We start from the raw sequence: 13,022 nt of genomic DNA, 5'->3' as shown, positions 1-13,022 counted from the left end.
TCAGTGTGCAACATTCAAGCCGGAAAACTCCAACATTGGGAGTTTACGGTCGTAAACTAGAGATTACGGTCGTAATCTCTTGCTTGGCCGTGAACTCCACCCATATGTATGATATTCCTTCATGTTTCCTTCACTTCTCACACCTCCAACTCAAGAACACTCATTTCTCTCTCAAGTATCATCAATAATACTTCTAATTCTCATCAAATTTGTAAGTGATTCTTCCATTTATAAGTTGATATCCTTCTTGATCTAGTAAAACCCCTTGCTTTCATCCATGAATTCATCTCTTTTGGGTTAGATATCAAGAACACCAACAACAGCAAGAACACACACTAGTTTCTTTGGGCCGTGAACACCCCTTCAAGCTTCCAAATCGTAAGTATCCTTTCCATATACTTGATATCAATTTGAGGCTCTTGATTTACACCCTAGAAACAACCATTTTAGCTTAAACGTCAAGAGTTTACGGCCATAACTTCTCCCTTGGCCGTAAACCCTTCTCAAGAACACCAATGTTCGTGAACACCATGCTCGTGAACACCTTAGCCGTGAACACATCTAGGCCGTAAACACACCCTTGTGTGTGGCCGTAAACACCTTTAGTACAATCATGTGTGATTGTAACACTTCATTCCAAGTGTTTCCTAGTCCCTAAGGTTGTTCCCTAGCAAGATTAGTTGTTATATATACACTAATTATATCCATATATGTGTTATTATATGCTTAATAGGATCCGTTTTGTGCTCGAGTCTTCACTTGACACTTAGCATCCTATATTGATCTTACATTCACGCCAACGAGTGACAGTTGTTATCAACAGTTTTCAACGCCTTCAATGCTTTGGGTCGGGCCATCTAGTCAGTATGGTTATAATAACTCATTAAAAAGATATTAACAATACGTTAGTGTATAATTAACTAAACATAAGTATATTTTCAAAGTACTAGTTTTACAAGATACAATTTACATTATTACATTAAAGTTTACAATAACAGCTGGTGGAACCAGGCACACTCACAGTTACAAGTTTTACATAAAGGAATACAAATACATAACATTGGTTTACAACCAGAATGGTTTTATGAGATTAAAACTACTTTTCATATACAACAAAAAATTTAAGATTTTTTGGAACAGTTTACATATTCAAGAAACAGAAACATACTTTCACACATAAATACTTATGCACTCACTCAACTTTATGTTGATACTCTCTTTTCAAATTACTTGTATTCTTAGAGAACCAATAGACAGGTACTCCCCGAGCTTTTGAGAAGATGGAGATATTTTGAGTCTTGTCTTCTTCTGTATAACTATTTTGGTTTCAATATACAATGATGAAACACATGTAAATACTTATACTTTTTTAAATACAATGGTTGGTTGTACTTTGATTACTATGATGCATGTGTTGTGATACTACAAATGAAGTCATCCACCCCCGGACGTTTCCACCATCTGGTTTCAGGGTGTGACAGATTGGTATCAGAGCATATTTTATAGTGAACTCAGTATATCAATCCATAAAAGATATACAAACTATAAATACATTTGGGGCTAAGAGCTCTGACTACAAGTATACTTTTTAAAAATTTAAGTATTTTTACAAGAAGTATACTAACACTCATACCTACAAGTACAATATCACAGTCATAAGAACTTAAAAGTATTTGGATGTTGGACATTACAGTCAAACCTGGGCAGTTATGTAATCGTATCTGGGATTAATATAGTCTGATCAACTATATTGATTTGAGATATGACCAACATGTGTTTGGGAGTGATGGTAGTGTTCTAGCATGTCTAAAACTTACCAACTATACATATACAACAGAACTCCATAACATAAGATAAATATTCAAATACTATAGGGTTATTTTAGGCACTATGTACTAATAACAAACATGTGAAAACAATAGAACAACTGAGGGTAGAAATTATAAATATTAAGTGTATATTACAGTTATATATAATTAAAGTTATATGGACTTAGAATATGTGATCTAACTTCATTTCCCGTTCCTTGTTTGGTTGTGGATTTAGAGCCGAGTCATTTAATCGAAGGTCGATTATACCCAATTTATATATAATTAGTATACACTTTATAGTTATTGTAATACCTAGAACAAGCCATACATAATACATTACTTGTTAACTGTAAGTCTCTCTCATAGAAACTTGTATCCTTAATCTATCGTTACTAACTATATTCTCTATCTCTTATCCCTATTCTCGCTTAGATAACAATGGCTGGATTTCATTTATCCGGAGACCCGTACTTTCCCGGACAAGGGCAAGATGAAGAGCTAGAAGAGAATCATGAAATTCCCTTAGATGAGGATTTTGCAGAAAATTTTCCTGAAGACACTGATTCTGAATCAGACGCCTATAATCCACCACCAGTTGACCAGAATCCTAATCCACGACAAAATTTCCAAGGCCCGACGCCGTCGTGGGCTGAGAACTTGGGTAGGTGGAGCCGAGAGCAAGGTTAACCCTTACCCTACAACGGAGACCGAAGCTTCTACAACATAAGTGAGGGAGGCTCTGCAGACATAATTCTTCCTATTTTGGTTCACCGAGTGGCTCGAAATGTTGAGCTAGGAGTGACAGCCATTCAACAAACTGTGGAGCTTGATGCGGACATGAATGCCAATATGAATCTATTCTCAATCTTGAACTTGCTCATAACAGAGAAATAAGAGACAATGAGGCTCTGCTGCAAGAGCTAGCGATAACTCTAGCTGAAGTCGTAGAGCTCCGAGCACGCCAGACAGTGTATGAAAGACATCTGCTTAATGTGGAGCGTCAGCTGGCCGAATTGAGGGTTCGCCTGAGTGATGCCCGTCACCAGTAGGAGATGCTCTACTCATCCTTTCTTTTGGTTTAAGAAATGGATTATACTCTATTCACTCTCTATTTACACTTTTGGTTATAGTTAAGTCAGCGGATACGTTCTAGCGTTATTTTTCATGTTTTTCAGTACGACCGCGAAAATTTCATTTTCGGTAGGTCGGGTTGATGTCGATGTTTTTCCCGGAATTTGGTGTATTGTAGACCTGTTTAGGGTCAAGTTTTCCAGACTTTATGTATTCAATATGCCAATATAATTGACATGCATTTTCATACTTTTTGAAAAATAACCACTCAATTTCATATCATCTTGTTGCAAGTTGTACTTGTAGTAGTAGACTTCTATTTCCAATTCAATACAAGATTCATGTTGAACTAAACGTTTTAGTTCAGAGATATCAAATTCATCTTCACTCTTGATATCTTACCATCTTTTTATCTTTTAAATTTTATAGTAAAAGATGACTCCTCGGAGAAATCCAAGACGTAACACTGTTAATGAAGCACCGCCACCACCTCCGTCACGGCAGTTGTTGGAGCTGCCATGTCTCATATCAACACCCCTGGTGCTAGTGGGTCAGGAACTGGTGCACATCCTTCTAACCATGGAGAGAGTCATGGACACTCGCGAGAGTGTACTTATAAAGATTTCTCGAACGCCAAACCCAGTACCTTTAATGGGACTGGAGGAGTTATGGCGTTAAGACATTGGATTGAAAACACAGAAGCAATTTTCAAAATTTGCTCCTGTCCAAAGAATAACAAAGTCAAATTCGTTGTGTGTACCTTTTCGTATAGAGCCCTAACATGGTGGAACGGCCATGTTAAGTCACTGACTCTGGTAGTGGCTAACTCTATAAGATGGGAGTACTTAAAAACAATGTTGATGTGGGAATACTGTCTGCGAGGAGAAATTCCGAAACTCGAGCAACAGCTCTGGGGTCTTACAATGGTTGGTTCGGACATAACAACCTATACAAACTGATTCTTCGACTTAGCGATACTTTGTCCAGAAATGGTTTCTATGGAGAGAAAAAAGATCGAGAGATATATTTGGGGACTGTCGCCCTAGATTCAGTCAAGTGTCTTAGCTTCTAGGCCTGTTACCTTTGACAGTGCCAAAGAGTTGGCACAGTCTCTTATTGACCACGGAGCCCTTCAAAACTCAGTGGTTGCTGCACCAGAACAACCGAAGGGAAACAACAACAACAACAATAGCAATAACAACAGCAAGAAGAAAGGTTGGAACAAGAGGAAGGGCAAATCTTCTCAAGAATCCTCAAAGAAGCAACAGCTAGTGGCAGTCAATGTTGCTACTGTAGTTGCTGCTGTTCATGCTAACCCAGCACCAGCTAAGCCTTATGCTGGTAACCTCCCCAAGTGCAACAAGTGCAATTTTCACCATAATGGAAATTGCCGAGAAATGCAGTGTCGTAACTGCAACAGAAAAGGACATACTGCTCGATTCTGTAGATCACCACCCCAACCGATTAACCAAGTACCTGCCGCTGGAGTAGGTCAAGCATGCTACCAATGCGGTGATGTGAGGCATTTCAAGAGATATTGTCCAAAATATGGAAATACCGGTGGAGTTGGGAGGATTTTAGCTTTGGGTCACGAAGAAGCGGTGGCAGACCCTGCAGTGGTCACGAGTACGTTTCTTCTCAACAACACTTATGCATGCATTCTATTTGATTGTGGTGCTGAGAAGAGCTTTGTGAGCCATAATTTCAAACATTTGCTAAATAAAAACTCGCAACCATTAAATGAAACTTTCACAGTTGAAATGGCTAACGGGAAATCCGAATCCACCAACGATATATACATAGGACGTACTCTTACCTTGAATAAATTTTCGTTCCCAATAGACCTTATGCCGGTCTCTATCAAATGTTTCGACGCCATAATAGGTATGGATTGGTTGTGCCCTAACCATGCTGAGATTGTATGCTATGAAAGAGCCATTCGTCTGAACTAACGAAACTCTTGTTATTTACGGCGACAAACCCGAAACGAACCTTCAGATCATTTCTTGCATCAAGGCACAAAAGTACCTTCACAAAGAGTACTGTGCTTTCCTAGCTCTCGTGGTAGACAAAAAGCAAGAAGTGAAAGACATCGCGAGTATTCCTGAGGTCTGCAACTTTCCCGACATTTTTCCCGATGATCTTCCAGGAGTGCCTCCCGAACGACAAGTCGAATTCAGAATCGACTTAATCCTTGGGGCTACCCCTGTAGCGAAATAAACCTATCGTCTTGCACCTTATGAAATGCAAGAATTATCCAGCCAGCTTAACGAACTCCTTAGCAAAGGTTTCATAAGACCAAGCTTCTCACCCTGGGGAGCACCGGTTCTGTTTGTGAAGAAGAAGGATGGATCATTTTGTATGTGCATAGACTACCGCGAGCTGAATAAACTTAACATCAAGAATCGATATCCTCTACCTCGCATTGACGATCTGTTCGACAAACTTCAAGGTGCGAGCTACTTTTCGTAAATAGATTTAAGATCCGGGTATCACCAGTTACGGATTTTGGAGAAGGACATTCCAAAAACCTCGTTCAGAACTCGTTATGGTCATTACGAGTTTGTAGTGATGCCATTCGGATTGACGAATGCACCTGCTGTGTTCATGGAACTAATGAACAAAGTGTGTCGTCCATTCCATGACAAATTCGTCATAGTCTTCATTGATGACATTCTTATCTACTCAAGAAGTGAAGAGTAACATGGTCAACATCTTCGTCAATTATTGCAAACTCTTAGATCAAAGAAACTATATGCAAAGTTTTCAAAGTGTGAATTTTGGATCGGGAAGGTTGATTTCCTAGGTCACGTGGTCAGTTCAGAAGGAATACACGTCGACCCTTCCAAAATAAAGGCAATTGAGAACTGGTCAGCACCCAAAACACCTACAGAAATCCGTCAATTATTTGGTCTTGCTGGCTACTATCACAGATTAATCCAGAATTTCTATCGAATCGCTAAACCTCTTGCCACCCTGACACAAAAGGGTGTAACTTTTAGCTGGGGAGAAAAGCAAGAAACAGTGTTCCAAACGCTGAATCGAGCTCTGTGTAGTGCACCGATCCTGTCTCTTCCTAAAGGGACAGAGGATTTTGTAGTGTACTATGATGCTTCTAATCAAGCGCTTGGCTATGTTCTTATGAAAAGAGGAAAGGTTATATCCTATGCCTCAAGACAGCTAAAGATACATGAAGTCAACTATACAACACGTGACCTTGAAGTAGGAGCAGTGGTATTTTCTCTGAAGATCTGGAGACATTATTTATATGGCATGAAATGCACAATATTCACGGACCATAAAAGTCTCCAACATATCTTCGATCAGAAATAACTGAACATGAGACAACGACGATGGGTGGAGCTACTGAACGACTACGAATGTGAGATTCTTTATCACCCTGGTAAAGCTAACGTAGTAGCTGACACCCTTAGTAGAAAATAATACTCGGGACTCCCGAGTAAAGTCGTTGACCATGAGAATCCATTCACATCTGTCCACACAGATCAGAGAGGCTCAACTCGAGGCCTTAAAATCCGAAAACGTGGCAGGTAAAAAGAATTTAAATTTTCAGTGTCCCGAGCCTTCCAACGCTCTAAAAAGTCCTTTATGGTGATTCCCTTTTATATACCCTGCTTGGGGGCATAGTTTCCAACTATACTTACGGGCCTTTGCGTGTTGACTTCAATCCCCCGAAAAATGTCTAGAAGCCTTTCACGGTAATAGACCGTGAGATGTCCCACAATAGAAAAGTCAAGGACGAAAATATAAGGAAATAAGCCTAGCAAATAAATTGATAAGGGTATTATATGTTGTCTTAGCCTTTGTGTTTGTGTGTGTGTGTGTGTATATATATATATATATATATATATATATATATTATTAAGTTAATCTGTAACCTTTGGGGCTCGAATGAGTAGACTTTGAGGGGTGTTCTACATCTAATCACCTAAAACTGAATTGTTTGGGACTGATTGGGTTAAAAGTTAGCTACGCGGGTTCTATAGAAAGTCATGAACATAATAATAACAAAAAATATAGATATGTATAGGTATTCAAATAAAGTTAATCTGTGGCCTTTGAGGTTCGAGCGAGTAAACCCGAGGGATCCCTTTAAATCTAGCACACTAAGGTCATCTGGTCTAGATGTGTTGGTTGGAAGCCCGTTACATGGATTTCAAAGAAAGCCATGAGCTTTATTTATAGGAAAATATAATTAGACAGTTTGTATATATTTATGTATATAGTTTAATTGAATAATATATTTAGGAAAAATGCTTAGCTGCCAAAAAATTCCTTTGGACATGGACTTGAACTTATGACATTGGGACTGACTATTAATAACTTTGACTGGTGTAAGTGATTTGAAATTTGTAACCAATCTGGGTAAATTTTAGGTAATTCTTAGAAAAGATTTTTTAGAAAAAGATTGTTGTTAATCAACAAATAGCTGGAGTCGGTCATTGTTATATTTTGTAAAATAAAAATGATTGAGCATGTTTTGTCACATACATTTTCAAAACAGTAAGACCATATGTTGTTCCATGAATTGACATGATGCTATTAAAAGGGAACAAGTGTTGTGATCTTTGATTATGTTAATTTGCATTAAGGATGGCCAAGGTCTTATTTCTATTGTTATATAATATTTTGAGACTTATGCCAAGTTGACTGAAGGCACGACAGGTACATTCTCAACTATGCTACAAAAACAAGGTTGATTGGGTTGGATCTTTTTCATATTTGTTTTGGTTATTGCATTAAGTTCAAAAGTTTTTCATTTTGTTTTTTGTTTCTTTTATTTTATTTTCTCCGGTCTAAATTTTTCTTGTTTTTTCTTGGGGACAAGAAAGGTTCGAGCTTGGGGAAATTTGTTAGGTGCATTTCATGCACCCATTTTGTAGCTTTACCTCATAAAAGTGCATTGCATTAGGCTTAAACTCATAAATTTTGCATTTTTCGGGATTTTTCAAGAGGCTATTTCATTCACACACTTTTGTGATATTTCAGGGAATTTCGAAGGAAGGATCTTACTTGAGGAGGTAAATAAGAGATGTGGATGAAGTTTAGGGACTTGCAGAGCACCGAGGAAGAAGATATCAAAGAATTAAAGATTTTGGCTTTTCAGAGATTTACACGGCCATGCAAATGGAAGCCTTGTGTTTACACAGGCCATGTAAATGAAGAATCTTGAGCATTGTACTTTGAAGGCCTGGCCAATTAACGCAGTTTACTCTTGTATTTACACAGGTCGTGTAAATGTGGTCGTGAGTTAAAAACAATTTTTCTTTTTTCTAAAAATGTTTAGCCGGTTCTATTGGAAGTTAACTCGATTTTAGGAGTTCTTGGGGCGATTTTCTGGAAAATTTGGAAGGCAATTAATACTTGGAAACACTTGGATTTCGTTTCGATTTCAATTTATAAGACTTTAAATTTAATTTCTAGATTTGTGTTTTGTTCTAGTCATGTGTGGCTAGAACTCTAGACTCTTCAACTTTATGTCTTGACTATTGAGTGTGATTTCAATCATGTGACTTGGTGTTTGTTTCTAATTTCTATTTAGGGAATTTGATTTTGTTTCAATTGAATGTTTGATTTCAATTCTAGTTCTTATTGGCCATTTGAGTTAGGGTTAAATCATCCAAGTTATCTATTGTGCAAAATCCGTAATTCTTTTGTAAAATAGACAAAGTAACAAGCACTAAATTGAATTCTTCAGAATAAATCTAGTGTAAGTAAAATTCACACATTCTTTCACTCCCGAGCTTGTGAGGAGTATTGAATGTTGTTGGGAATAGTCACACTATGTATAATGCAATCTTTCCACCTAATTCTAAGAGCTTGTTTAGATTAGATTGGTAAGGTTATGATTAATCAAAGAGCTTATTTTGATTAATTAATGTGGTGAATGAGAATTGCTAGAGCTTGTTAGCATTTCCAAGTGCCAACTTAGATAGAATTAAACAAATATCATTTCATACTTGAAATCACATTGCTAGTTAGTCTTGCATGAAGTTGGAGTATTTACAAATCTTGAATTTACTTTACTTAATCATTTGCTTACTTATTACTTCGGTTCTTTGTTTGAATCAAATAATATAAATCCCCCTCTTTTGCAATCACATTTGTACCTTACGCAAAAAGGGTATAAGCATTTGTCCATGTCTCTGTGAATCGACCCTGCTTATCTTATATTACATTTTTAGTGCAAAGTAGCAGTGTTCTTGGAGTCATTTTGTACTCCTTTATTTGTTGGGTTTGACACCCCTAACAGTTATCTTCAACCAAACTATGAAACTTGACATAAGTCCGAACGTTCGGATGAAGTACATGTCTGACCAGTGTAGCCATAAGAACAAGTATGGTTTGAAATTAATTTAAGTTACTAGGATAAGTATATAAATCTCAAGAAAAATTAAAAAATGGATCTATTGGGAAGAAACATCTTAGGACTAGAACGTCTCATTAAGACCACACAAAAAGAAAAAAAAAAGAGAGTTCATGGTACTGACCACGAAGGTGGACATTCGATAATTCCTTGGTGAAAAGCTAGAATAGTTAAATTGTTCACTGTCAATTCGTAAGTATGTGTTGGTATTGGGTTTCACTCAATTCGTGGTGAAAAGGAATTTAAGATCATAAAAACAGAATTTGTTGTAACCATAAACATCAATGGTAATATCTGAGAGTCTCAAGGGTCACATTTATGAATGCGAAAGTGATGGAGAAGTAGTAGGAGGTGGTTCCAAAGAAATAATGTACGTCTGCTATGCGAAAGTTACGAAGCAGTTAACTCTTAACTCAATGTGAGAAGAGTAAGGTAGCTCATGACTTATGTGAATAAACAGCCTAATTGGGAAGAAACGATTGGTGTTATCAATTCATTAAGGCTTCACCATAGGGTCTTTGTGGCTTCGGACTACATGCAGCACCATGCTTCTAGGGACACTTAGTTAGTGCATAGATTAGAAAATTTATACCTGTCCCATCATTCGTGATTGAGATCACCAAGATAAAATCCTTCAAACCTGCTCAATTATCTAATATTTTTGATATTTTCGAATATTTTATGAAAAGAAATAAGTAATTAAAATAAAGAAAAATATTTTTGTATTTTTGGTTTTTCTGAAAAAGAAATAAAAGCAGAAAGACAAAATATTTTGGATTTTGGATTTTCTGAAAAAGAAAGAAAAGAAAATTAATAAAAAAAAGTAAATAAAGCAAATTTATAGATTTGATTTTCTGAAAAGAAATAAAAAACAGAAAAATAAGTAAAAACTCACAAAATATACAAAAGTATAAAAGAAGCTCCGAAACTCCAAATGAACAGTGGACTACGAGCCACTACGAGCGTTCACGGATGATCAGTTGACTGCGATATACTACAAACATTCGCACCGATTCGCAGGTCTATCAAACCTTATGATTGTGAAGGTGGTTTGAGAACAGATTCAGCCTCAATCATTCCTAAGCCTTGAAGAATATGATTAAAATTTTGTTCAAGCAAGACTTTCGTGAAGATGTTGGCCGGCTCATAAGCGGATCTAACAAAGTGTATCTCGACATTTCCATCTTCCACATGATATTTGATGAAGTGATACCTCAGTGCGATGTGTTTGGTCTTTGAATGTTGCACTGGGTTGAGAAAAATACGAATGTCGCTCTCAGAAACGCAATATAAAGGTATTCATTTCATATTTATGACGTAGTCACGAAGCTGACTTTGAATCCAGATGATTTGTCAAGTACAAGAGGCAGCGACTATGTACTCTGCTTCAGCAGTTGATAGAGAGACGCAGGTTTTCTTTTTAGATTGCCAGCTTACGATTTTGCCATCAAGAAATTGGCATCCTCCCGTTGTACTCTTTCGATCCAAACCGCAACCTCCCAGATCAGCATCCGAAAACGCTTACACAAAGAAACCTGAACTTGAAGGGTACCATATTCCTAGTGAGGATGTTCATTTGAGATACCTGAAGATATTCTTAACAACAGTCATGTGGGGTTCCTGAGCATTCTCTTGAAACCTGGCACAATAGCAGACAGAAAACATGATGTCTAGAGGACTAGCAGTCATATACATCAATGAACCTATCATTTGACGATAGAGTGTCATATCAACAGTTGGCTTGTCTAGAGACGGTGTTAGTTTCGTTCTGAATTCCAATGAAACCTTCACCTTCGAATCTCCTACCATTCCAAACTTGGAGAGTAAGGTCTTTGTATAAGCCTCCTGTTTGATAAAGATACCTTCCTGACTCTGTCATATATTCAAACCAAGGAAAACCTTAATCAGACCCATGAAGCTCATCTCAAATTTAGTTTCCATCAACTTTTGGAACTCAGCAGTTAAGCTGGGGTTAGTTGATCCGAAGATGATGTCATAAACATAAATGTGGACAATCATCAAGTGGTTACCATCTTTCTTACGAAAGAAGGTTGGGTCGATCGAGCCTTGTTTAAATTTAGCCTGTTTTAAAAAGCCAGTAAGAGTTTCGTACCAGGCTCTTGGAGCTTGCTTTAGACCATAAACTGCTTTGTCCAGAATATAACAGTGGTTCGGATATTTTTCGTTTATGAACCCTGGTGGTTGTTCCACATATACTGATTCTTCTAGTTACCCATTCAGAAAGGCACACTTGATATCCATCTGATATACTTCAAAGTTCTTGTGCGCTGCATATGCCAGAAAGATGCAAACAGATTCCAACCTTGCAACTGGTGAGAAGGTTTCTTCGTAGTCAATGCCTTCTTCTTGGCAATACCCCTTAACAACAAGTCGCGCCTTATTTCTTATCACATTTCCCTCTTTGTCTAAGTTCTTACGAAACAACCATTTTAGACCAACAACAGAAGCATCCTTTGGAGTTGGAATAAGTCTCCAGACCTTGTTTCGTTCGAATTCATTGAGCTCCTCCTGCATTGCTTGCACCTAATCAGAGTGGTCAAGAGCAATTTGAACATTTTTAAGTTCAATTTTATAGATAAACGAGTTCAACATGCAATATTCCACTTTAAAGAATAATGTAGTACGCTTCGCTTGTGTTGTGCTCTCGTAAGAATTCCTAAAGACGAATCTCCTATTACTTGAGTTTTTGGATGATCTCTGGTCCATTTGGTCAACTGAGGGTAATTAGGATCATATGTTAGATCCAATTCAGCGTTCACTTCTTCAACTCTGACTGCACATCCTAATCATCATTCGTATTCTCTTTCTCCTGCTCGAATGATGTATAGTCTTCTTCATTCGGAGTCGAACCCTCCCCCTGGAGTGGTGGTTCTTTGATGATTTCAGGGGTTTCATCCTCCCCCTAAACAAGTGTATGATTTGAAGAGGTTGAAGTAAAATCCTCCCCTTGTGGTGTAGCATTTGCACCTTGTGATATAGACGAAATTTTAGAGTCTTTCGGAGTGGGGTGCACGTGTTCCATATCTTTTGCACCTTCATCTATGATTTTCTTCAGTTCTTCTTCCTTGTTTTCTGCTACTTTGGATTCTGAGGAGATGGCCTTTTCTGGCTCGTCGAATAAGATCATGAACTCCTCATAGAGATTGGAGAGTGGAATTGTAACTGGATTCAGATTGGGAAAGATCTCCTTTGATTGACTGTCATTCTTTTGATACTTCTTCAGATAGTTGTCATCAAATGTGACATACTAGGTTTCTTCTATCTTTTTGGACCTTTTGTTGAGAACCCTATATGCCCTAGAAGTCAGAGAATACCCCAAGAAAATACTTTCGTCAGCCTTCACATCGAATTTGTTCCTTTGCTCCTTAGAATTGAAGATAAAACACCTGGAAACAAACATATGGAAAAACTTGACATTAGGTTTTCCATTCTTCAATATCTCATATGGAGTGACAGAGAGTCGTTTATTGAGGATTGATCGATTTTGGGTAAAGCAGGCTGTTCCAATTGCATCCGCCCAGAAGTAAAGTGGTAGATTCGCGAATGACAACATGGTTCTCGCAACTTTGCACAACGAGCGGTTTCATCTGTCAACAACCCCGCTTTTTTAGGAGTATAAGGAGCCGAAAAGTTGTGAGTTCCTCCTTTCGCAGTCAGAAATTCTTCAAACGCTTGGTTTTTTAATTCTAAACCGTTTTCACTTCGAATGTTACGAACTAGCTTTCGCAGTT

This window comes from Lactuca virosa, chromosome 8 (assembly GCF_052849685.1).
Source record: "Lactuca virosa cultivar CGN04683 chromosome 8, Lactuca_virosa_CGN04683_v6, whole genome shotgun sequence".
Classification (NCBI taxonomy): Eukaryota; Viridiplantae; Streptophyta; class Magnoliopsida; order Asterales; family Asteraceae; genus Lactuca; species Lactuca virosa.
This window is presented reverse-complemented; position numbering follows the sequence as displayed.